Consider the following 27,236-nt stretch of genomic DNA (forward strand, 5'->3'; position numbering starts at 1 on the left):
GTTCACAAGTAAATTAAAAGATGTGTCCGAGCCGTTTATTTTAAATACGCTTGAACATATCAAGCACGCAGCGCGCACACACTGAAGGTAGATTGTCATCGCTCGCGTTGTGAGTGTGCGGAGTGGGTTGTATCATGGATCGAGTCAAGATAAAGACGTCGTGGCAGTTTTCTTACTCTATCGAGAACACGTGCCTTCCGCCAGTCGATAACTCGTCACCTTGAAGCGCGCTCAGCCCAAGCACTGCACTTAACATCTGTTTCATTCACCTAATAACTGCGCTGCTGAATGCGCCTCTCAAGGTCATCAGTTTCGCCAACATTCAAGCAGACCCGATTGGCGCGCGAAACAACGTACACCACATTGTTGTGCGCTGCCCAAGGATGGACACCTTTTGTTTACGTGAGTGTAGATGTGAGGGCACCAGATGTGTCGAAGCAAGTACAAATACATAACGGACACAATCTCATTTTTTGGCCGTGTTTTCAGACAGCCAGTGTCGGTCAAGTAATAGAGCAGACGTGCGAGGTAGATTCGAAGTCGGTCGAACGAATTCGCCCGTCCCGAATTCTCGACGGGCATCATTTAATCACTGCGCTATAGGGCCACGAGGCGTCCGTCCGTGCTCTATACTGATCCGTTTCCCGGATGCAACGACGAGGTTCCCATTATGCGTCGGCAGGTGCGACCGTCTGCGCAGGTCGCACTCTCCGAAACGCAGTTGTCGCATGCTCAGGCACGTCCACGCGCTTTTCCGTTCGCGGCGCTCACGTCGTTCTTTGTCCTTGATAGTACATACAGTTCGATGCAGTTGTACGAACGCCGCTAGAGATGTGTGGCAGCTTGGGCTAGTTGGTATGGCACGACGATAGTTATAGCGCGAAAACAAAACGACGACGCAGAGATGTCTTTCGTGTCCTTCTTGTCTCTATGTCGTCGTCTTGTTTTCGCGCTATAACTATCGTCATGTCGCTAGAGAGTTCGGGCTCCACGCGTTTGTGTGGGAATGCACATGCGGCCTCATATCCGACAGCTTGCACCGACAGGCTATTCTCTACTGTGCTCATGATTGCACGGAATTGACTGGCGCAATGCGGAGACGACAGGTTACGTTATGTATCACTTGGTCGATTCACAGTGAGCTGAGTTTATTGTGATGTGGATGTGTTGGAATATGCATTTCGCTATTGAAAATTGAATTCTCCCCCCGCCCTCCACCCCAATGTAGTGCAATTAGGCGCTGTGGGTACTATGATGAATAAATGAGTAAATAAATAAATAAATAATAGATAAGTCAATAAATACGGACTACCTCACTAGACCAAAAAGCGCCACCTCATCTCACAACGGCATGAAAAAAAAGGGCAAGAAAAAACAGCACGATTTTCGAATCACCAGTAAATAGACTTCGACAACAAGTAACAAAGCAAAAAGACAAAAAGAAAAGAAAATGCACTTTGTCATAGCAAAATACAGATAACCTTCAAACTATGGCTGCAGCCGCAGATCGTATACGGCAGGCGGCAGCGGTAAACTATAATTTATGTATATGCGTGCATTTATGTGTCTATAATCATGCAAACATGTACCTATATATTTGCAGCATTGAAAGCGGGGGTCTATACGCTTACGCTTCATAAGCAATGAATCTCGACTTCATCTTTCGTGACAATTATTGTTTTTCGTACCTGAATTGCTCAACGCAAATTTGGCAATTATTGCACTGTAAAAACAATCCCGATATCGTCTACTTCCGTCTTACTAACGAATTCAAACTTTGCTCAGTCTTGACATGCGGGCAGGGCAGCATGCAGCAGCTCATACTGGCCGAGAAAACGTCATCATCGTGAAATTTCGCAATACCCGGAATACCACTGCTAATTAGCTTAATTAAATTCTGCTTCCCGTGAAAAGGATCTTTATAAAAAGTAAGTAAACGGGGAAATATCAGCATGAGCCGGTGAAGTGCTCTTTCAAACTTCAATTTCAATCTTTTGGTGCGTAAAAAAAAAAGATTTTACTAAATGAAACCGAAACTTCCTTGCAAGCTTGAACAACAGCGCTTGAACGGGGTACTTATTCAGCGTTAGGGTATGCGACAACAAGAAGAAGAGAAGAGACACAAACCGATGCATTGTAGTGGTAGATCATATAGGGGACGATTCCCGAAATAAGCTGCCGGAAACGGCGGTTTCCGAACAGGGTGCTACAGCGTCGGGACGCAGTGCAGAGAAACAAGAGCACAATGCTGGATTCAAGCGGGAAACTAAAGACAGCTAACCGAAGAGTTACCCAAGACGCAACGCACGCTTCTAAGAAGACGGCGGGCAGCGAACGCGTTCGAATTGATTGATTTGATTTGTGGGCTTTAACGTCCCAAAACCACCATATACCACAAAACCACCACCATAACGTCCCAAAACCACCTTGGGTTCTTTAACGTGCACCCAAATCTGAGCACACGGGCCTCAACATTTCCGCCTCCGAACGCGTTCGGAACCCAGTAAAAGAGAAAGCGCCAAAGCACACACACATTCTCGCACGCTCCACGCGGACGCCGAAAAAAACATCGGATCAAACCGCAGATGGCGAAGAGAGAGGGGGGCGAAAATTACGTGACAGCGCACGATTCTCCCGCTTACAAGAGCATCGAGCAGGAAGGGAAGGAGGAGGGTGGTACAAAGTGAGTCGTGTATTACAAGCAGCGTGTGACAAAAAGAAAGCCATGTTGTACACGCCACACAGCGTTCGCCGCGGCAAAAGACCACCGCGCGAACACTCGTAACATGTAAAAAAAAAAAGAAACATACGCGAAGAAAACCCGAGTAACGAAGCAACACCGCCGGGAGCAGGGGAATCACGCGAGTTACCAGCAGCGACGCGTGAAAACGAAAGAGCCGCACAAAGAACGAAAACTATCGCTTATACAACGAACAGGCAAGATACGAACGACGGAGGCAAAAGAGCACGCGCAGGGAGGAAGAAGGGGGAGAGAAGCGGGCGTGTATTACAAGCCGAGGTCGGGAGTCTCGGCGGAACAAGTCACCCGACACCTTGGCCGGCTGTCAAAAATTACACCCGCGCAGAGGACGAATCACCACCCTCCATTCCCTTCCCCAGTCGTGTGTAACCTCACCGAGCGAAGAACGCTGGTGGTAGTGGTGTGTGTGTGTGTGTGTGTGGGAGGGGGAGGGAGATCACAGATTTGCTGCCTCTATAGCGATGGCGTCAAGCGAAATAAATAAAACCGAAAATAAATGAACGGAGCTTCGGGAGAGAAGACAACAGCTGCGCCGGAGTTCAAACGCGAACGACACTGCGGCCGCCTTCACGACGCCTTCGAAGGGGGCGACGCCCCACGTTATGCATGGGACGGACGACTAAATGAGTGGGCGACGAATGCGGGACGGCACCTCGAAGGCGCACTTTACGTCTCTTGCATTGTATAATTGCGTCGTCACCTGTCACCTATAGTGCGAGAGATGCGGAAAAATGCGGCGCACTAGTAGACCACAATGGCTGCTCCGCAAGGGCACTGATAGAGATCGAAGGTGGGTTTGATAGATATTGAAAGTCGGTTTAAATGTCATCTGCACAGCAAAGCGTCCGTGTGGCAGCAAACCGTCACTAACGGAGCACAGCAGAGAACACTGTCTCAAAGACGTTTATCGATACCGGCACCCCGGCCATGTAGATGTACCATCCTATGGTCATGCAGTCATATGCGCACGTTCAAAGAGATATCCTTGAGCACGCACTTCTTTAATACAAGGACAACCAATGCATAAGTTGGAGGGGGGGGGGGTGATTCCTAAATGAAAAGAAGAGAAAAGTGAGCCCCGTAACTGTCTCTCAAGGGGAGGACACCTCCACAGTAGCGCAGGAGGGATGGGGGTAAGGAGGCATTAAAAGGATAGGAATAAAAGGTGTAGAGATAGAGAGAGCGAAAGCAGAAAGCGAGGCGCACGGACAGCCATATCCGGAAGTAAGGAGAAGATATAAAAGATGGACACGGTCGCAGGAGTCCGAGGACGGGGTACCACTCGGCGAGAGCTCTTGTCGGCGTCAGGAGATGGCGTAGGGGGAGCCCAGTCGGCCAGAGCTGCGGTGTCGTCGATGATTGCTGGGGCACAACAATCGATCGGCACGAAATCCAGAGAACGAGTCCAGCGACCCCAGAAATAATAGATAAAATCATTGTTGGACGTTAGCGCTTGCCTCATCCTCGTCATTCCTTCTTGTCTCCATGTTTCGCTACACTATCGCGATTAACATTTCAAACCCTCACAGACCAGCAAGCCCACTTCGCAACCCTCGTCCATATCACTATTGGTGCTAACCGCCTCACTTCCAAGGGTAAGCAGGTACGTAAAAACTTTATTTTTCCCGTCGAAAGGGAAACGGGATAAAGAGAGAGCACCAGCTTGCTACACACGACGTAGACCTCCGCAAATTTCTCTACCCATCTCAGGACGCTCTACGAGGTTCGTCCTATCAGAGCACGCTGAAATGTCAGTCCACTGAACGGGAACCGCAGAATACCACGGCAAAGTATACCCCCGAACCCCCGTTTAGGGCAAGCACATGTAAGCTTGACTCCAGTTATCACCAGTCGGTGCGGCTAGCTAAGGGACCACGGGCTTCATTACATCACAGCTGACTGCGAGCGAAGAACACTGGCGACAAGCACGCGGATAAGGACAGACAGGACGGACGTCGTCGACATCATCAGTTCCACCTGACCCGCAGCCCTCAGACCCAAAGATGGCTGCCCCTGCGAGCTGTCGCTCGAGCTTGATAAGAGGGCTGGCGTTAATTAGGGGTCCAACTGTACCGTATCGCTGAGACTGTCTCGCTCGAAGCGCATATGCTTTACACGACAGCAGGCAAAGCCATCAGCCAGGCGACTTATTCACCAGCGCCCATAGCCTTCCCGAAAGCGCTGATGCGGCTCCGACGCTGCTTGACACGTCGCTGATTTCTGACGAGAAACAGCGCGACACGTCCATCAAGGACACGGTACATGCAGTTCTGACGATTCCCTGCTGACGAGGCCTCGTAAGCGGCTACGCACGCTAATGATGTCATGTTCAACTCGGGTCGAATGCTCTTTGCCCCGGTATAACGCGACGCTTCCGACGTGCTCCCATCCGCGCCGGCATGACAAGCAGTTCGTATAGCCAGCCTGTTATGGTACGAAACCGTGCAATTAGACCAAGCGAACGGGGCGGAAACGCAGCCGTTGAGCGGAGAACGAGCTTTCGGGGGGACCGAAAGAATAATGGCGAGAAAAAACAGAAGCATGCACGCAGCCGCTTCGAAAAATGAAGAGCTCGCTCATTTCCTCTCGTCACACGGTTTTGCGTTGCGCGAAACGGGGCAGGCAAGGGTGCTTTGCCTATACGGCTGTCTGCCAGGGCTCCCGTGAGACTGCCGGACAGCCTCATGAATAGAAACAACGCTGGACGCAGGTGTTCTCGCGAGAAAAAGGCCGGGGTGCATCGCGCGGGCACACGCGCTCTTACGCTGCACATTGCACTGGTCCAGGTTCCTTGAACCACGTTCACACAGGCGTGGCCTGAAATGTCCGGCTACCCCATCGTCGTCCGTCCGAGATGATCTATACGTCGGTTGTTTTCATACTTTCGGCGTGTCACGCACACTCTCACGCCGTTCAAGGCCCGTTTCAGTGACCCCTCGAGTTCATTTTGTGCTTGTGCCGAGTCCCATAAAATTAAAAAAAAAACTACAAAAAACAATCAAAACTAAATCTAGAAGTGATTGATTCTTATGTGGGGTTCAACGTCCCAAAACCAACATATGGTTATGAGAGACGCCGTAGTGGAGGGCTCCTGAAATTTCGACCACCTCGGGTTCGTTAACGTGCACCCAAATCTGAGCACGCGGGCCGACAACATTTCCGCTAAATCTATACAAGTAATGCGCAACGCAGAATGTTCAAAACTGCGTCTGAACCTATAGAACGGCACGAAGGTTCATATATCGCATTCACTCGCCGTCTGTATCTACGGGCGGAGTTGCGTCATATGTGGGAAGCGCTGGTCAGCAGAACCCAACACGACGGAATGAACTCTATATTGCTGTATAAGGTAAGCGGATAAAGTGATTGATGACGTTGCGAAACATACGGCCGCGGAGAGATGTGAAACAATTTCCCAAGGCCTGCCAGGCTAGGTTCCCCTTATATCCGCATACATAGACATCAGCATCATTACCAGCATAATCGCTACCCTTGCCACCAATATCAGCATGTCAGGGATTATATGCGTGACGTCATAATGCCATGGTGTCGAATTTGCAGATTTCACTGTGCTTATATAGTCAAGCTAATCTAGATAAGACGCAGCTTTTTCTCTGGGTATAGACAGCCGGCAATGCAGTTTACTCCGATGGAGGCGGAAATGTTGTAGGCCCGTGTGCTCAGATTTGGGCGCATGTTAAAAAACCAGGTGGTCAGAATCTCCGGAGCCCTCCGCTACAGCGTCTCTTATAATCATACGGTGATTTTGGGACGTTAAACCCCACAAATCAGTCAATCAATCAATCAATCAATCAATCAAATGCAGTTTACGAGATTTTATGGTAGCGCCAGAAAACACAGCCTAGCGAGTAGACGCAGCATAACTGGACTTGCACGTACATATTATTTTCTTTTTTAGTTGTCAGCAGCGGAGTGACGGCTGATTATGTAACCGCCCAGGAAGCGTTCTTTGAAAACGCGCGAAAAACGGCGTTGCCACTTCAGCGTCTCAATGTGTTCAGGGAGAGTTTCATTTTCTTGGTATCTCTTTGGGTCGGAACCAGCAATACTGAGACGGCCCAGAAAGCTTCGTCATGCCCTCTGGTCCACTGTCGGGTGCCTATATAACTGCGCACGCCATCCACACTAAAATGAAAGCGGTGACTGCAACGAGCGGAGAAGGGTTGGAAGAGGAAACAGGATGCACTTAAGTCGATGAAATAATCATTTTACATCAAAGCCGCGACATTCAAGGGTCCTATTAAGGCAACGAACGAAACACCGAAAACCGTGGTGAGAACGTTTCCGACGCCGATGTTTGTACCTCGAGTTGCGCACTTGATATACCACGCTACCGACCCCCCCCCCCTCACCAATCACCAGCGCGCTTCATGACAGATGTCATCGCCATGGCGTCACTGCGACCAAGTACACCCTCGACAAAACGGCCGTGCTCCCATTTTCTTTTTTTTTTTTTGCACTGAAGACAAAAGCGCGACCGGGTGACTCACGGCAAGGCCAAGCCGCCGGCCAAACTAAGGGGGCGCCGCTAATTCCGAGTTGACAGGGACGGTTTGTTCCCGCGTCGGGGAAGCACTTGAATCCTCCACGCCGGGCTCAGGGTGTACACGCGCGTCATTATCGCCTCTCCCGCTGCGCGCCGTGCTCTTCGACGCTATACGCGCCGGCGCTCCCGGAGGACAAAGGCCAGTCAACACTTGTCGTGTTCCGTATGTAGCGCTAGTTCGCTGCAGCGCGGCAGAACGTAAGTGCCCTATGAGAGCGTCGTTCCCGTTGCTGCGATCTATGAACGAGCGCTCTCCAAACCGGACGCCTTGTCCACGGCTCTCTCTCTCTCTCTCTCTCTCTCTCTCTCTCTCTCTCTCTCTCTCTATATATATATATATATATATATATATATATATATATATATATATATATATATATATATATATATATATATATATATATATATATATATATATATATAGATAGATAGATAGATAGATAGATAGATAGATAGATAGATAGATAGATAGATAGATAGATAGATAGATAGATAGATAGATAGATAGATAGATAGATAGATAGATAGATAGATAGATAGATAGATAGATAGATAGATAGATAGATACGCTCAAAGTCGCCGAAGTTCATAAGAAATTCTTCGCATTAAAAAAAGACAGCACCAGAAAAGACGAAGCATAAGCAAAGGAACACTAAGGTCGACCGTTGTCCATGGATGCTTGTTTCCTCCCTTGTGATTTGTCTCTTTCTGCCCCCCACCCCCCCACCCAATTGCGAATGTGTTACCAAAACGCCCAACGCGTACGATACTTCTGCGACACTTGTGCAAGTTATATCGGTCTTACGAATATGGAAGTACAAGCAGTGGTGACCAGCCATGCGAAGCAACGATCCTCGTCCACTCATCACCGAACGCAACAAGGAGAGCGCTGCATCGTCCTCACGTAAAATCAGCGAAGCTCAAATACCGCAAAAGCGAAAAAAAAAAACGCGAAGCCAGGCAAGCAACGGTACGTTGAGTTCGCCGGCGAGTAAATATTAAATGCTGTTGCCGTACACTGCGCCGCCTCCAACACAGACACACAGGCAAGGGACAACTGCGACGGCGAGCTGGTTCAAGCAACAGCGTATGCGTCACTTTATTTACTGATACCTTTTTACGTACTGCGAATCGATCGTAAGTCTTACATGAGAGTCAATTCAAGGAATACAGCGAGATATGTGCGTACCGCCATAAAGTTTGTCAGCGCGTTCGTACACCCTGGAAGTTGATTAAGGTGCGTATTTCGAAGCTGCAGGCTTTGTGGCAGTTCTCAAACATGACCTCGATTTCTGTCGCAAGGTGTCACTATAGTCGGACTATAGTCTGACTATATTCCGACGCAAAAAGAAAAAAAGATTGGTTCTTGTTCTATTGATACTGCAGCACGCCCTGTCCTATTCACGATAAAAGAACGTATAGGCGTACAAAACACGAATACTAGAGAGAAATCTAGACAACAGAAATTACGTGTTGCACATCATGCTTCCACGCGCTTCCCTTACGAATACGTAGCGACCTGCTCAATTTTCTACGGTCGTGTCTTATATTCTGCGTTTTGTACCTTACCTGCCGCGGAAGGCTTCGCACGTCAGCTGTCACTTTACCCAGCTCTTGGGCGCAGGTTCGATTGGCTGCGGCGGCAAGGCTGCCACCTTTCTTTGGGAAGCCAAACGCAAAGGACACCCATGTGCTTAGATTTACGCACACGTCAAGGAACATCGAACTGTCTAAAATAACCCGTAGCATCTCACTGCGGCGCGCCTCATATCCATATCGTGGTACGTTAAACCCGAGCAATTATTATATTCGTGTGCCTTGCTACGCGTTAAGCGACGACTGCTTACGCCCCTTGCATCTGGCTCCGTCCTATAACTACGCGCTGCCCGAAACTACACGGCCAGCGCCGAGCTTGGAGAGCGCATCCACCCTGCCTACACTTCGACGACTCGTCGCGGGAGAAGCGGAAGCGAGAAGTGCACACTCGAGCGCGAGTTCAAAGCCACTCAATTCGACCCCGAGGAGGGTCGAGTTGGGTGGCCGGTCAGACCCGAAGCGCCCCCTGTCGACCGGGCCGGGAGGTGGGACGCCAGTGACGTCACATGGAGGCAGATATTAGAGGCAGGCGCTGGTATAAGAGCGAGCTACGCAATCGGGGGTCAAGGGTCTAGTGTCGCACGCGACGCGCCCAGCGGGGGTCAGGGCGCCAGTTTTCCCACCATCAGAGCATACGCTCCAAATTGGTCTCCCTTTGACTGTATCTTTTTTTTTCATCTTTTTGAAACAGGGGACCATGAAGCTCGTCTACCGAAAAAGAGCTCCTCCACACCACCTACACTAATGAGCACAACAGATGCCGCGTGCGCGGTTGGCGTGTATTACGGATCCTCGTGGGACGACCGGATCACATCGGATTGAGAGAAATCCCAACAAAGGATAAACGAGATTAGGATTAGGACACTGTGAAAGAAAGAAGAAACAATGACTGCGAGAAAAGGGGGGAGGGGCAGGCGGTGTTCGTAATGAATTTGATCCTGCGCGATGAAAACAAAAGTTGCGCAACTTCAGAACAAGCGCGACAAAGCGAAACATAGCATCATTTATATGGAATATGACAATAAACCCGGGCGCGACTGACGAAGCGAATAACACGCTAACGAAGGGAGGTAGGCTTATTCGCGTAGTGCAAACAGCTTCTTACGTAAGGTGCAATCTGTGCGTAAAACTAAACCCAGGAGTGTTAAGCACTCGAAAAGAAGACGGAAACACGCGACGGAACAGGAATCACTATCACCAGAACTATACCACTGCTGTTACTCAACTGTATTCGTTGCATTGAGCCAGTGCGCGTCGCTCCGAAAGCGAGGTATTAAAAGCACTAAACAAGCAAGACCGTGTAGTTAGATTCGGGCAGGCAGCCATTTAATAAGGCGTTTGCTATCGTCGAACAATAGTTCTCGCACCGCAATTATTATGCGTACGTTCCTGTCGTGATTATCAACCAAACTATATATACTGTCGTTACACAAGAACGCGCACTCGACGGAACGATACAGCTAATTGAGCGAGCCTAACTACACAAACTTCCACTTCAACGATTTACCTAAGCACCTCGCGGAGCTCGGCTCCACCATACACGCGCGGTATCAAAAGAGCTCGAAAACTATCATCGCACATTGTTATCAAACTTAACAAGTGTACGGCGGCGCGTCGTTTAGAAAACAGCAACGAAGCGGGCGCGATGCCGGAACACAGCTCCATATTCAGCTGCATGTGCCGTTTGCTGGTATACGGCAATATGCGCGCAGTGAATAGTGTGTAGACCACGCTGTCAGTTGGTAATCGCCGCTGAAACGAGCTCACTTGGTGAAACGGAGGCTGGGATGGGCACGCGGGGAAAGACGCCGAGCTGTTTGCCGAATGCACCGCGGCTCGCTTGCAACGCGCGGTTAATTAAACGCGATGCTCCCTCTCTGTATAGTCGGGAAACACATAGGTATTGCACGCTATAGAACCGAACGTATAATGACTTCGTTCGATATTAGTTTTCGCAGTTTTCCCGATTCTTCGTTGCTTTGTTTTTTTTCCTCGGGACGTTTCAGGGCGCTCCATGATCAAACAATGCTATGACGAAAGCAGGCTCGTTCGGTATAACAGGTATAAGGATAAAAATAATTATCTAGGAAGATGAATTATTGTGTCAAAGTTAAAAAGAAATAGTAGAGGAGCTCTGACATACACGGCAGCCGAGAACATCCGCAGGTTGAGAAAAAAAAATTCACGGCGTGTGCACTTCCCCAAGTGCGATACAAAGGCCCCAAAGGGAATCAGAGGAACGCTAATTGTGTTATACTTGAAAATCAGGCATTTATTATTATTATTATTATTATTATTATTATTATTATTATTATTATTATTATTATTATTATTATTATTGACCAATGTGATATGACAGTCGCGATATTTTACTCGTCACTTCCAACACTTTTACCGACAGTTGAATGCAGCGACGGTATAGTGAATGCTGCATATCTTCCATTTAGTACGGTGACCATGTATACAGGTAAGAAAGCGGTTGTCTAAACTAGATAGTATTTCCACATAACGGTATACGAGCGTGAAATGATATCACGCGGACAAGAAGACGGCGTTTGTCCCACAATTTGATTTTAGCACATTTTACCGGCCAGATATTTCTCATAGCCGTGTCCAGTAGGTCACCTTTCGTAGCCATTCATAATGACAGTTATCTTTTATGCCATGCGCAGTAACAGTTACCTTCCATATAGCCACGTAGTAGCAGTTACGTTTCGTATCTATGTGCGGTAGTATAGCCAACTTTCGTAGCAACGTACAGCAAGTTGTCTTTCGTATAGCAATGTGCAGAACAGTCACATTTCGTATAGCTATGTAGAGCAAGTCACTTTTCGTGCACCCTTGTACAGTAGCAGTTACCTTTCGTAGTAATCTACAGAAACAGTACTTTTTTCATACAGACGTGTACAGAAACAGTTATCTTTGATACAGACATGTACAGTAGCAGTTACCTTTCATAGTTATGTAAATGAACAGTTATCTTTCGCACAGCCATGAGCAGTAGCAGTCACCGTTCGTGGCCATGGTCAGCAGCAGGAATCTTTTGTATAGCCAGATGCAGCAGCTGCCATGCTTAGCCATGCACAGCAGACAGTAATCTTTCGTATAGCCAGGTGCAGTATAGCTGCCATGTTTCGTAGCCACGCACATCTTTCGTAGCCATGTACTGTAACACCTGTCGTATATCCGTGTACAGTAGCAGTTACCTTTCGTAGCCAAGTATAGCAACAGTTACCTTTCGAACAACCATGCACAGTATATACTTCTCATAGCCATGTACAGCGGCACAACATCGAGCGCCGCCTGCAGAAGTGGGATCAACACCAAAGCTAACGAAACATCCCTTTGTTTGATCACGCAACCATCTCCTCTTGGCGCACTTATATACGTCATTTCGTTACCGACGCTATTCACAGTGGCCGCGCTGTTGCACGCCTCACCCTGAATGTTTCCTTCGCGCCGCATCACACACGTCCGTCCCTAATGAGAACCTCCACTGCAGGAAAAAAAGAAAAAAGAAAGTGGGGAGATGAGCGCGGAGGGAAAGCCTCGGTCATCCAGGCATATTAAGTATACCACTGCGGCTTCACGAGCGGTATTGAATTTGGTCTCACGTATGCTGCAGCGTTCAAGACGCTGCTGGGATGTTGCCGCGCACACGAGAGCATTCAGATGCAGATGCGCTCATCAAAGCGGGGCCACTGGGCTCTGCGCACAGCTGTAGCCGGAAAGTGGAAGCCGGAAAGCGCTGCGGAGTGCACGCTTTGGATTTACGTGCTTTCTTAATCAACAGGACTGAGTGAGTGGGTTAGCTAGTGAGTGAGTGAATGAGTGAGCGAGTGAGTGAGTTAGTGAGTGGGTGGGTGGGTGAGCTAGTGAGTGGGTTAGTTAGTGAGTTGGTGAGTGAGTTGATTAGTGAGTGAATGAGTGAGTGAGTGAAATAGTGAGTGGGTTAGTGAGTGGGTTAGTGAGTGAGTGGGTGGGTGAGCTAGTGAGTGGGTTAGTTAGTGAGTGAGTTTGTGAGTGGGTGAGTGAACGAGTGAGTGAGCGAGCGACGCGTGCGTGTGCAATTTGTGACGGAGTGTGACTGAGACGTAAGTATGAACGAGTGATAGCGAGAGTGAGCGTGCAAATGTGCTAGCGCGCGCCCAATTAAACGAGTGAGCAATCGTGTGTTTGCAGCCGAGGACTCGGCACTCTTAGAAAAAAAAAAGAAGCCGCCATATCTATACTAACTATAAATACAAACCATTTACTAGGCACGAGGAGCACTCACCTCACTGTGAGTGAATGTTGTAAAATGCAGGTTGTGAAACTTAACTACCTGCTTAGAAGGTGAATTGTACTAACTCGAATGGTTTGTGCGTTGCTAAATTGTTGGTAACCGAACTACAGCTGTACACCTGTTTCGCCGATATGTGCATTGCCATGCGGAGTTGATTCTATCACAAAAGCACACATGGGATGACATAGAATAAGCGAAACGAGAATGTGCTCTTACAGTGATTAGTGATTGCTGATTACTTCAAAACATTACTTAGGTAAGTAAACATCAAACCAACGTGCGCAACCAACGCATGAACGGGCGCCAAACGAGAACACGTCACACAAACAGTGAAGGGACGCCGCGTAGGTAGTAAAGTATACGCTCGAAACATGTAAACACACGCGTTTACTGTTTACCAACGTTTTTTTTGAGATTTTTTTAACGTGTAGATCGGCGAGCCTGTCTCCAAACAATGTCACTAATTCAAAGATGCGTGTTTTACGTACTCTTTTAGGTGTTATGAAGGAAATAGGTGCAAATCTAAGGGCTCGTTTTCATTTTTAAACACCGTATAATTGAGAACTAACAGACAATAATGCCAAGAGAAGTATAGAGAATGTTACTAGAAGTAATTGTAATCTAGGAGGAGGGGGAGGAAGGGAAGAAATGAAAGGCAGGGAAGTAATATAAATGTGAAGAAAGAAAAGGGGACAAAAAGATAACTTGCCCCCGACAGGATTCGAACCTAGGACCTTCGAATAACGCGTCCTATGCTCCGTGACTGAGTTAAGTTGGTGGCAATCTCTCCGTCCACTGTTTAAGGCATATATGCACACTTAAACGTGGGAGCGTCAGCCAGCGCCGCCAGTTGCCATTGCAGTGAGTGTGGAACACTCTTTTCTTTTTTGCCTGCTGGCATCCCGCAGCAAGTGATCTCATTAAAAGCTAGAAACTGACCAATAATCCCTCCCATATTACGTGAAGTCATCAAGTCTGCCAGAACGGGACCCTCGCTATAAAAGAAGGAAAAAAAGTGTTAATTTCTAGCTAAATTGCAGGATTCGAAGAACTAATTGTTGGAGATACCCACTCTATTCTCTGGACTTGGCCCCGTGGGACTACCACCTGTTCCCGAAACTCAACATATTTCTTGAGGGGGGGGGGGGGGGGGGGGTGAAGCTTTTCATCAAGTGAAGAAGTGATCGCTGGTGGATGAGAATTTTTCAGAACTTCCACAAAGCAATTTTGAGGACGGATGCCTAGCTCTGGGACATCGATGTACCTATTGTGTAAAGCTGAGACGAGACTGTTGAAAAAAAAAAACTGTGAAGGTCTGAAATGTTTTTTTTTTCTTTTTACCTACATCAGGCCAAGAACTTTTCAGACCACCATATTGCCACATCTTCGCTTCTTTTTCGATATCTTTTGTTTTGTTTGCTTAGCGACAAGAAATTACCGGTGCCACCCTACAGGCACCAACTTCATAATCATCATGTCAATAAAAAAATATACAACTAAACAAAGCACACGTTAAAAATAATGTCAGAGGAGAATCACTGGCGTTATACCCCATAACCATACATAAATCCATACAGTGGCACTTTATACGCGCTCAATGAAGAGCCAGTTCTGTATATTCTAGACGGCTATGTATATACCAATAACAAACGTTGCTTATTTTTTTTTTAATAGAGGGTGACGGTGTCGAAGCAGAGAACTACTGCCAGCTCAGCGCTGTGCACAACACACGAGCGGCATTAAGGTATATTTGGTGCCTGTCAGCTCAGGCGGTACGTCTCATGGAGACGTGAGCGTAATAGGCGAGCACATAGCGGCGCCTACCTCATCCTTCGAAAGCCACGTCAACGTATACACGGGCGCACACCGAAAGAACGCTCATACCCTGCGTAAACATGAGGCGCGAACAGGGCATGGTCGCATCCGCAACGACAAACCGGAGCGGCAGTAATATGATGAGCGTTGCACTGAATGGCAGCAAGATGTGAGAGTCACTGAGTGATAGATTGAGTTAGGTGAGTGAGTGAGTGATAGCGAGCGAACGATGAAGCCAAGCAAGTCAAATTGTCAGGGTAGCTTCCAAGCTCGCATAGGTCGACTCCTATAAAGCCATCAGCCTTTCCCGCAAGAACGGCTGACAGCGCCCTCCACTACCGCGCAGAAATCGACAGTCACCAGCTCGTGGCACCCCCATCTCTTCAACATGCTGAGACAATCGCTGTCCTTGGTCGTTGCCACGGTGTCATGGGAAGCCAGGGTATCATCATCATCATCATCATCATCATCATCATCAGCCTGACTACGTCCACTGCAGGGCAAAGGCCTCTCCCATGTTCCGCCAGTTAACCCGGTCCTGTGCTTGCTGCTGCCAGTTTATACCCGCAAACTTCTTAATCTCATCTGCCCACCTAACCTTCTGTCTCCCCCTAACCCGCTTCCCTTCTCTGGGAATCCAGTTAGTTACCCTTAATGACCAAGGTATATACCAATGTTAACCTATAAGAGTAACTGCAACTTCAGTATGGATGGATGGATGGATGGATGTGGCTGCAGTATTTTGATCGGGCGGCGGCTCACGCCCCCTATCCGTTACTCACAATGAAGTGCGAACTCTATGTAGTGAAATACTGGGTTTCACCAGCGCCTCGACTTTAGCCATCAACCACATGCCTACTCTTTCTTACTTCTAATGCTTACACTACTAAATTTTTATTTTTCCGTCAATGCATCAGCGATGATGGTGGTGCGGCCAGCCCTTTGAATCGGGTGGGCGTGGTAAGCCCTAAACATCGCGACTCTCTAATGCCAACCAGTTACAGCCAACTAAGAGGTAGGGACAATTGAAAGAATACGGATTACAATTGCAATTGAAATATTGGGGCTTACAATTGAAAGCGAGACGACGGACTGGCAGCGCCACCTGGAAGCGCGGAGGTTGACAAAGAGAAAGCTTGATCAGCTGTCGCATTGCTGCTAAGTTAGTAAGTGCAATGCATAAATTACCACCACTTGCAGTTTGCGCGTAAAATTGCTTCAGGGGCGTTACTGAGTTGAAACCGAAGGCGGCAGCTCCCTTCAAACGAAGCATCAGCGACGTGGAACGGCAAGCGGATGGCAAAGGTAAGATTGAAACGCCGAGGAAAAGGGGAAAAAAAAAAGAGTTCAGAGCTGAAAGGAAAACGAGAAAACCGCCAAAGTCGCCTTAGCGAGCGCACTGCCTCGTTTTCACTTCATTGCCGGCGAGAGGGAGGGAGAGAGAGAGGGAGGGGGATCGAGCTAGCCTCTCTCGCGCAGGGTTTTGATGTGCACAAGCGCACGGGTGCGGCGGCAAGGCCCTGGTCGCGGTGAGAGCCGCAGGGCCAACACAGCCGTCAGCGAAACAGAGCATACACAGCAGTGCGATGCATGCACGCACGGCCCCGGCAAAATTATGCACCAATGCAGCTCATAGTGCCAGCAGGACTCGCTGAGAACGCGAGCGAAAGAAAGAAAGAAAGAAAGAAAGAAAGAAAGAAAGAAAGAAAGAAAGAAAGAAAGACTCCTGCTATCTGAAAGGCACGAGCACGAAAGGGTGGGCGGTTGGTAACATTAGGCAATATATATATATATATATATATATATATATATATATATATATATATATATATATATATATATATATATATATATATATATATATATATATATATATATATATATATATATATATATATATATATACGCGAACGTGAGGAAGCCATGCAGCGTTTCTCGCAGTCCCCTTCTTGAAATCATTCCTTCTCGATTTTTGTGCGTTAAAACTTTATTCTTATTCGACGGCCATGCTAGGTGGCCTTGTGGCCTGAAGCACGCATACAGTGTCGACAGGTTTGCCGGGGGTTCATATATAGGTACTCTCTCGAAGGCTCTGACGTGTTCAGATGGATACAAGTGAACGCGGCAGAAGGGCTATCTAAAAGAAGCCCTGCTTTCGAAACGCAATAAGGAGAACTATGTAGAAAAAAAGGCGTCGTGACCAGATGAGCTAACTTTGCCGGTGTGATTCGTCTCGTTACGAAATCCTCCGCATATGGGTATACGATACGTGGGAAAACGCCACAGGCTGTTTCGGTGCGACAATGTCGACATTAAAGGAATCTACCACTGGTACGCAAAACAGAAACGAAGCTTAAAAGATTTGACTGTTTGCTCCTAAATATTTAAAGTGGAATCAGCGCAATATACCAAAACACAGATGAGGCAAACAAGAAAGGCCACACAAAGCGTGCTGTGCGTATCTGTGTTTGTGCGTGTTTGTTCTTGTTGTGTTACGACCACTGTAGGATGCGATTTCCTCTAATAGTGTAGCCACTATTAGAAAACTCTGTAGCCAGAGTTTTCTTTTTTCTGGGGAGGGGAGGGAAGTTCTACCATAACTTTAAGTACGTTCGTGCGGGCATACGTACACAAGGCACTGCACCGTGCTCCCGACCGGGCTGCAGAAATCAGGTGCCTTTCTCCTCTTCTAACCACTACCACCACCACCATACGTACACATGGAAAACACACACACGTAGAAAAATGAAAAGTTTCGGGGGGCGAGAGTGAAATCCGTCTTCGCGTTCCACTCCCCCCCCCCCCCTAACTCAAGCATGTATCAATTATGCACGCTATAGAGTCATGAACTTAGGCATTACTGGTTTTCACTGGTCACTGGTTCTTCCATACTGTTATTTTGAAACTGATTTTTTCCCACACCGCCATAAAGGTAATAAACGCAACTTTGGCTGACAAGCTTTGCATCCCAGTTGTATGTTCGCTCAAAGCGAGGAGAACGCATGCACGCGGAACGTCGATTGCGTTACTGGAAAACAATGCACACGCTCACACACCGTTCAGAATTCGATCGTAGACAAACAGGGGGCGAAGCTCCTTAGGTTGTGGGTCGTTCCCTCCTATGGAATAGTACGTTGTAGTAGCCACTTCTAGTTAGTATTCAGAACTGCTCACTAGATGGCGAGATGTGTTTATGCCCATGAAAATACACTCTAAAAAAAAGGGGAACGAGAATGGAGAAACGGGCTCCGTTCCTCCTTCGGCGCAGCGACTTCCTCCCTTTCGGGCGCTTTACCCGTCGCGCCCTCTCGCGGCAAGGACCAAAGGAGCAACGTTCCTCCTTCAGCGTTCAAGTTACTCCTCAATCACGGGGGTCTTGCTCGCGCGCATGCGCACGCCAAGCCTATAGGCGCCCGCGGCCAGTCGCGAGCGATTGCTTTAACCTAAGATTGTTGTAAGCAATGCAGGAATGACGTTTTATTTTGTTTTATTAGTATAGAGTAAAAGCCTCTCTCTTTTTTTTTTTTATCGTCAGGCACTCGCACGATGCTCCGCACACTTTCATGTGTGTCTCGTGTTGTTTCATACTACCAATTTGTCACGAATACAAGGAGCTCTGCTTCCCAAGCAGTCTTGCTTTATCGATTACCTTAGAGTGTAAAAAAATAATGATTTTTTTCGGTGTCGACATACTTGGTAAGCCCACGCATTTTTAGTTTCGCACGGCACCAACAGCACTCATGAATTCAACGAGGCGCGTAAAAAAGCATCACACTTATTTTTTCAATAGTGTAGGAAACCTGATACCACTCTACAGTCCATGCGTGAAAGTACGATCATATACAATTGATAGAGTTATACGTGCCACTACCACCATATGGATGTTCTTTGCAGTTTACCCCCATTCGAATACGGCCGCCGTGGCCGGAAGTCGTACCTGCGTCCATCAGCATAGTTACACGACACCCAATAAGGCTATGCTACCCCGGCAGGTGAAAGCACAAAGGGAAACAGGCTGCGAAGTTTCACCGAGCGCTTATTCGCCAGACTAGATTACAACCATCAGAAACTTTTTAAACATCATCATAACTGAACTTTTGTGAAAAGCGAACCAATGACTTCTGTAGGTTAAACCAAATTCTCAATCGCATTCGTTTTGAATTGCCCATGCCAGCACTGAGAAGTAGAAAGGAATTATGCACGCGAGCAGTATGTCTTTCTCGTCCATGATTCTCCTTTGTCGTGAGAAACTCAACACAAAATGCACTTCTAGTAGCAGCTGTGCACAGCAAGTAAGTACTAACGCTCACTCACCTTTGTGAAAAGAGTATTCCGAATCCAGAGTAATAACCACCACAGCCACAGCGCTAACAACAAAATTGTGGCACGCACTATGATTGCAAGTTGACACGCGAGGCGAATCGCGAGAGGCATCTGAAGCAGAAAAGTATGCAGGCACAACATTCTATAAAGTTATAGTAAACTTGCGCACTGCAGCGATAGTTCCTCCACTCAAGTATGAGAGCTCCCGCGACGCCAGCAGCCACTGTCATGGCTCACGAAAAAATACCGTCGGATGCGAGGTCATCGCTTATTTATCTCGCAAGACCCGCGTTGTAACGTACGTATAGACTGCTAGGACGGTCGTTACCGCATTAAAACATTGTCATTGAAGGGCTAGTGGTGTACTATATCCATGGCTAACGGCCACACTTGTGGTACGCACGTAAAAAGAATATAAGCAAACGTTAAGACGAAACAACTAAACGAGGTCGACGTGACCACAGAACACCTACCACGACGGAGACAAGGTTTGGTCTGCATGCTGCGCCCTCTCCAAGTAAGAAGAAAAAAAAACGTGACCTCCGAAATGGCTAACGCGTGGCAAGTGTTAGCACTCTCAGAGGCTTCAAGAAAAAAAAAAGGTAACTGTGGCAGTGGTCGACAGATGGCGCAGCGTTCAAATTGCCGTGGGCATTCTAAGCACGGTTTGGGGCATCCGCCTTCGTGAAAACCTAATAAGCTCTAGTAATTATTCCGTTCATTACTGTGCAACCATTGATTAACTAAGGTTGACCTAAGCATCAGATACAATATATTTACGTGTGCGCATGTTGTGGTATTGATAAAAAACGTGAAAAAAGTGTAAGAAAACCTACTTGTAACCTGTGCCACTCAGGTCAGTTGAAATTCATCGCTATATAAGCTGGCGCGCTTTCACAGTAGAGTGTGAGTAAACACGTCAAGGTGTGAGCCGTTGGTTTTGAATGGTTGATTGTGCTCTTGTTGCGTACTTGTTAGCGTATACGCTAGTGTACTTGTTGCGTACTATTTGTGTACTATGTGACCATGTGTGCATGTGTAGCTATATAGATTGCATCAGCACAGAATAGGCTTTCGGGGTCCATAAGTGTTCTTGAATGGGTTGATGCGTAAAATATCCGCAAGGGAGCCGTGATAGTAGGTAATAACAAGAAACGTCGCGGCAGTCAACTTTTTTTTAACTTTGATCAATCCCTCCAGATGGCGCCACCTACCACCTACTTCATTGCTTTGACGCTCTCACACCTCCAGCCATTTATATATCGTTGAACATCTATCTATCAAAGCTGCACTACGGATTCGGAATGGTTTCGCTGCGATCGAGTGTACGGTTTGGAGGCACATCTCGTGACCTGCGGACCCGTAAGCGCATGGATAACGTCGCTACACTATGTGAATCTGCGAGAAATAAATACAGCAAGCCTAGCATGCACTCTTCAGGTGAGGGCTCTGCAGAAACCGTGTCTTTCGGAGTGAACGTGGCTTCGCTGACCGAACGAAACGTACTTGCTCCATCGTTCTCTTTCGCGATGTGTTCACCGCCACAGGTTTGTCTGCTTGTTTTTATAATAATTTCGTTCAATATCAAGCTCAGCGGGAGCATTTTTTGTAACTTTCAGTGCCGTGTACTCCTTACCAGTCGAGAATCGTTGCATTTGCTAAGCCTACTCGCTTCGCCGGGGGGCAGCCATGTTGATTTTCATAAGGAGGAACGTGTTTCTCCGTGGATGAGGGAGCAACGTTTCTCTATTTGAAGACGAACATTGGGGACATCGCCGTTCCTCCCTAAATGGAGAGTACGTCACTCCATTTTTTTTAAGAGTGTAATATCACTAGATGGCGTTAGTGGTTTTCGTATAGTTCACGATTAAAGAGAAGAGATGGCGCTGTTATAATAAATTCACAGAATATCCAGAGTGAATGATGATGAGTGGGGCGAAGCGTTCGCCCGTCGAATGGGTGCTCTAGTGTGACAGGAGCGGACAGACAGACGGACGGACGGACGGACGCTTCGCCCCACTCATCATTCATTCACTCCGTGGATATGCTGTGATTTTTTTGTTTTCTTCGCATTAGATGCCGTTTAATCCCGGGCGTTTTGGGAAAGATTATTCACGCAAAAGCCGACATTATAGTGTATAGGCCCCTTTCGACGAAAGCAAGTGAATTCTCCCCCAACCCCAACTCCAGACAGTGGGCAAAAAGTAATAAATGCCACTCTCTTTCAAGCCACCGGTGATGGAGGAAAGCGTTCGCGAACGTTCGGCGAGACTCGCGCGAGAATTCATTAATGCTGCGCCGCGGTGGCGAACTCATTAGCGCGCAACGTGGCGTCCGCACAGTAGGAAACCAGGTGTGCGCTGCCTGCATCACCGAGTGGCCAGGGCGGCAAAACACGGCGGCGAGCTACCGAAAGTCGAGCGCAGAGTGCCTCAGGTATTAGCGCACCAACTTCTTCGTACGTTTTCTTTTCGCGCCCCTTTTTTTAACGTGTTTCTGCCTATATATACACCGGACAAACGCGGGAGTGCGCGGATCTGGTGCTGAAAAAGGGGTACTTGCTGCTGCAGGCTCACCTGGTTCATTTATACCCCAGTTATATAGAGGTAGAAAAACGCGGATTCATTCGCTGCCCGGCAGCCGACGAAAACTGCGATAAAAAGGGGTGAAAAAGAAAGAGGTAAGCCTAAAAAAAATGGAGTATACGGAATGCGGAGCACATTCCACGTCCAGGGGGCGCCGATTGTCGAGGTTCGTAGTGCGCTCGAGAGGGCGGAAAACTTTTGTACTCCTCCTACACACTCGCACGCCCTCACTCAAACGACAATTCAGCGCGCGGCCGAACGTAATGCTGGGGAACTCCAGACGAGCTGCCGCGTTTATACGAGAGTAGTTTAGGCGAGTTTATCAATAGGGATAAGTATACTGAGCATTCAATTGAAGCTCCCCAAACTATAAGAACAACAGCGAAATGATGTAAAAAAATATATTCATATTATTTGAATAATGAGTACCGCACGCAAAAGGCGGTATATTTGCCATAAGATGATGGCATTCTAGAGCACTGTATTGCTCTTCGTTGGTTCAAACTACTCCTCTCGATTACCTATTTATGACCGTATCACTGAATGCTTCCTCGTACCCCCTGCGTGTGATGTACTGAAAATTAATTAAGTACTAACCGGACCCATCACGTTGCAACTACACCAGCAGAAGTAAGTGGAATATAATCGAGAGTCCACTTTTATATTTTAGCTATGAAACCATATCATGCAGAAATTTGGGCGCGCGCGCGCGTATGCCCTGGTGTTTATTGCCCAGCAAGCCTGACCCCACAGGTTGCACGCTTTACTTGAACGAATGTAAGAAATAACTGGTAGAATTGAAATGTCTTACTCTGGATAGATCGGTCTATACCCCGGCTTGTTAATGGCTTGGGGGCTCGACCGTGCAATGTTGCGAAAGAAGAGTGGTAGCCCTCATTTAATAACAGCCCACTGAGATAAGCGGATGTAATGTAGCTTGTCTAGAAAGTTTTCTGCGTCCCACTTGCGTCAAAGTCACTAGCGCTTTTCATATTTGATTAACACCAGCGATTTTTCCCTACTCAAATTATTTTCTTCCAGCTCTTCTGGAATCCTTTAACCCCATTATACATCTCAATAGAATCAGCTAGCCAGCGATTACACACGCACTGACAAAAGTCTATTTTCCAAATAAAGTCTGGTTTCGTTTGATTTGTTGGTTTTAATGGCATGTACACAAATAAGGCTACCCTGGTGCCAAACAAGAGGATATTAATTGCGTACTAAGTTGGGTCTTCTCGGTGAGCTCTTCTCTGAGCAAGCGCCGTGAAAGCCTTAACTGATAAGAATAAGAACCTCGTCTTTCTTATCAAAGACAAGAAAGTGGATGCAGTAAAGAAAAATATTAAGCTAAGTACACGGCGAGAATATAAAGTCTGTCTTTCTAGCCTACAAGATCATCCCTTGCAACCAACGACAGCGAGACGATTTTGCCGCAGCCACATTCATCATTGCAACACCAACAAATGTCCACATCTGAGACATAGCAGCGCATAAAGGCGGCCTCCTCGCAGAGGCACACATTTCTACTCCTAAGCCGTCCATCTGCTTCCGCTTTCAGTCCGTGCCGCGGACCCGCGCCTAGAGGAGAGAGGACCCACCGAAAAAAACTTCCAGTTCTCTGTAACGACGAGAGATGCCGCTAGCGCGCGGCCGGCAGCTGCCGAAAATTTCGGGCCACGTTCACCAGCAGGCGCCAAGCGTCGCGCAGGAGAAGCTTCGCGCGCGCAATGCAAGTTGAGCCGTCGGTCTTCCCCACATGGCGTGGCACCATGCTAGGTGGCCGAATTTAAAGGAGTAGCTACACTATTTTGAGGCATCCCGAAAGGGACATCATTGGTGTTGTGAGTGTGTTCTCACTCACTGTCGAGTCGTTTTTTTTCATTGTTGTTGTTTGTCTATCGTATCTATTATTCGCCATTTACCCCACCTAGCGAGTAGGCGCACCAATCAAACCTAACTAACTTGGTTAGCCTCCCCACCTATGTTCTTCTTTTCACTATCTTTCGTTATCACGATGTGCACTACCAACGCTCTCCTGACACAGGAGCCATTCATTATGTGTAAAATACTAAATACTAAGCATATCTTTGTGTACTGAGCGTTTTTACTATCTATCTATCTATCTATCTATCTATCTATCTATCTATCTATCTATCTATCTATCTATCTATCTATCTATCTATCTATCTATCTATCTATCTAACCAACCAACCAACCAACCAACCAACCAACCAACCAACCAACCAACCAACCAACCAACCAACCAACCAACCAACCAACCAACCAACCTTCTATATATCCGTCTGTCCGTCCGTCCGTCCGTCCGTCTGTCTGTCTGTCTGTCTGTCTGTCTGTCTGTCTGTCTGTCTGTCTGTCTGTCTGTCTGTCTGTCTGTCTGTCTAGCTGTCTATGTCTTGGTGCTCTCGTGATCACCCCCTTAACTTGAGGTAGACCAAAAGTAGTACCATGGTTTGACGAGCATGACTCAGTGGCCCTCACATGAATAACGTGAAAATCCCGTCCCATTTCCAGCAGACACGAGTGGCACGTACCCGTATGCCACGGGCCACTGTATGCGGGGTGCGCGCCAAAGGCGGTTCATACACACCCAGTAACCGCGAGGATAGACACTGGTAATTCAAATGCGAGAGCGTTAACAAAAACTGACATCGGCAGCGTTGACCCGACGAATGCAAAGTTAGCCTAGAGAATATTGTCACGTTAAAGAGACAGGAGACGTTTTTAAGGCGTCCTCACAAAAGTCCGAAGAGCGGTCGGCTCAGCGCAGCCAAAAACAGAACAATGGCACGAGGGGGACTGCCACTTCGTCTACCTCTTTTGCGCTGGCAGCTCAAGCGCGCGGCACTGCCCCTCCTCCCTGAAGAGCATCGCCTCGATGCTAAACGAAGCGTGTATCGTAAAAAAAAAAAAAAAAAAACATTGTCACAGTGTGTGGTACGGTTTTAACCGCACCACGTGCACAATCTCGGGTCGTAGCTGTCGGCGTCGGGGTGGTTGGCTTCCGTCCGGAAGGACTTCGTAATTGACGTCGCTCACTTGTCGTAGCACTTTGTACGGGCCAAAATACCGACTGAGAAGCTTCTCAGAGAGACCTTTGCAGCGCACAGGGGTCCAAACCAACACCTGGTCACCTGGTTTATAATCGACTTGTCTGTGGCAGCGGTTGTAGCGCTGTGCATCGACGCCTTGTTGTTTCTTGATGTTTACGCGGGCTAGTTGACGTGCTTCCTCGGCTCGTTGCACGAAACACTCAGCATCTTCGTCGAGATTCTCGATGTTGTCAATGTCGCATGGGAGCATTGCGTCCAACATCGTCTGAACGTCCCGACCGTATAGAAGACGAAACGGAGTGAATCGTGTGGTCTCTTGCGTAGCGGTATTATACGCGAATGTTACGTAAGGCAGTATTTCATCCCACGTCTTGTGCTGTACGTCTATGTACATAGACAGCATATCAGTCATCGTTTTGTTAAGCCGCTCGGTCAGTCCATTTGTCTGAGGGTGATACGCTGTTGTCTTGCGATGCGTGGAGTAACTTAACTGAAAAACTTGTTCAAGGAGCCTTGCTGTAAACGCTGTTCCTCGGTCTGTGATGACACAGGATGGAGCACCGTGGCGTAATACAATTCTCTCGATGAAAAACTGAGCAACTTCACAAGCCGTGCTTTTAGGAAGCGCCTTAGTTTCAGCATAGCGGGTTAGATAATCTGTAGCGACGATTATCCACTTGTTGCCGGAAGATGACAAGGGAAACGGACCCAGGAGGTCCATGCCGACTTGATCGAAGGGTGTTCTGGGTGGCTCGATAGGGTGAAGTAATCCCGCAGGCTTAACAGATGGGGATTTTCGGCGCTGGCATTCGCGGCAGGCTTGAACGTACTGTTTAACGCAAGCGGCAAGTTTCGGCCAGTAGTAAGACTTTCGTACCCTAGCGATGGTTCGGGTGATGCCCAGATGGCCCGATGGAGGCTCGTTGTGGCAGGCAAATAGAATTTCCTCACGCAGCTCTGCGGGGACGACCAACAGGTAAGTTTTGTTGCTGGCGGCTGCGTTCTTCTTGTACAACACGCCCTGTCGTAAGCAGAAGGATGACAATCCGCGAGTTATATGCTGGGGCAGTGATACGTTGCGGCCCTCTAGATGTTCAATGATAGGTCGCAATTGAGCATCTGCTCGCTGCCGTAAAGCCAAGTCTGTTACGCTTACGGAGCCAAGGAAAGGGCAGTCCTCTTCGAAGCTCTGAGCGGCAGGCTCAACTGGCGCGCGTGACAACGTGTCCGCATCTTCGTGTGCACGACCGGACTTGTACACGATAGTGACGTCGTACTCCTGCAGACGTAGGCTCCACCTTGCCAGTCGTCCGGAGGGGTCTCTGAGGTTCGCAAGCCAGCACAGCGAGTGATGATCCGTCACTACTCTGAATGGACGGCCGTAAAGGTAAGGTCGAAACTTAGCAATTGCCCACACGACAGCAAGGCACTCCTTCTCCGTGGTACTGTAGTTTGACTCCGGGCGTGTTAGGGTTCGGCTTGCGTAGGCGATGACCTTTTCAATTCCCTCCTGCCGTTGGACGAGTACCGCGCCCAGACCGACGTTACTGGCGTCGGTATGAATTTCTGTTTCGGCTTCCTCGTCGAAATGTCCAAGAACAGGTGGTGATGCCAGGCGAAGCCGAAGCTCTGTGAATGCTGATTCTTGTTCAGCACTCCAAACGAACGGCGTATCGTCTCTAGTGAGTCTAGTTAATGGTTCGGCAATTTTCGAAAAATTGCCTATAAAGCGCCGGTAGTACGCGCATAGACCAAGAAACCGCCGCACACTTTTCTTATCGGCAGGAGTCGGGAAGGCTGCGACAGCGGCGGTTTTCTCAGGGTCAGGACGGACGCCTTCTGCGCTTACGACATGTCCAAGGAACTTTAGTTCTTCGTAACCGAAATGGCATTTTTGCGGCTTTAACGTAAGGTTAGCCGTCCGAATCGCCTCAAGTACTTGTCGTAGTCGCTTCAGATGTTCGGAGAAGCTGGTTGAAAACACGACCACATCATCCAAGTACACAAGGCAGCTTTGCCATTTTAAGTCAGTCAACACAGTGTCCATCATGCGTTGGAAGGTAGCTGGCGCAGAGCAGAGTCCGAACGGTAGCACCCGAAATTCGTAGAGGCCATCCGGCGTGACAAAGGCGGTTTTTTCGCGGTCGCGCTCATCAACCTCAATTTGCCAGTAGCCACTCTTTAAATCCAGGGAAGAAAAATACTTCGCTCGTCGTAGTCGGTCAAGCGA

At 48.0% G+C, this 27,236-nt stretch overlaps 1 protein-coding gene across 1 annotated transcript in view; it reads right to left on the minus strand.

Moving 5' to 3' along the window:
• Nucleotides 1-27,236, minus strand: part of LOC142774683 (uncharacterized) — a 448,513-nt gene that overhangs the window by 148,510 nt on the left and 272,767 nt on the right. The window lies entirely within an intron of this gene.

The sequence above is a fragment of the Rhipicephalus microplus genome, chromosome 10 (assembly GCF_043290135.1).
Source record: "Rhipicephalus microplus isolate Deutch F79 chromosome 10, USDA_Rmic, whole genome shotgun sequence".
In the NCBI taxonomy this organism is placed as follows: domain Eukaryota; kingdom Metazoa; phylum Arthropoda; class Arachnida; order Ixodida; family Ixodidae; genus Rhipicephalus; species Rhipicephalus microplus.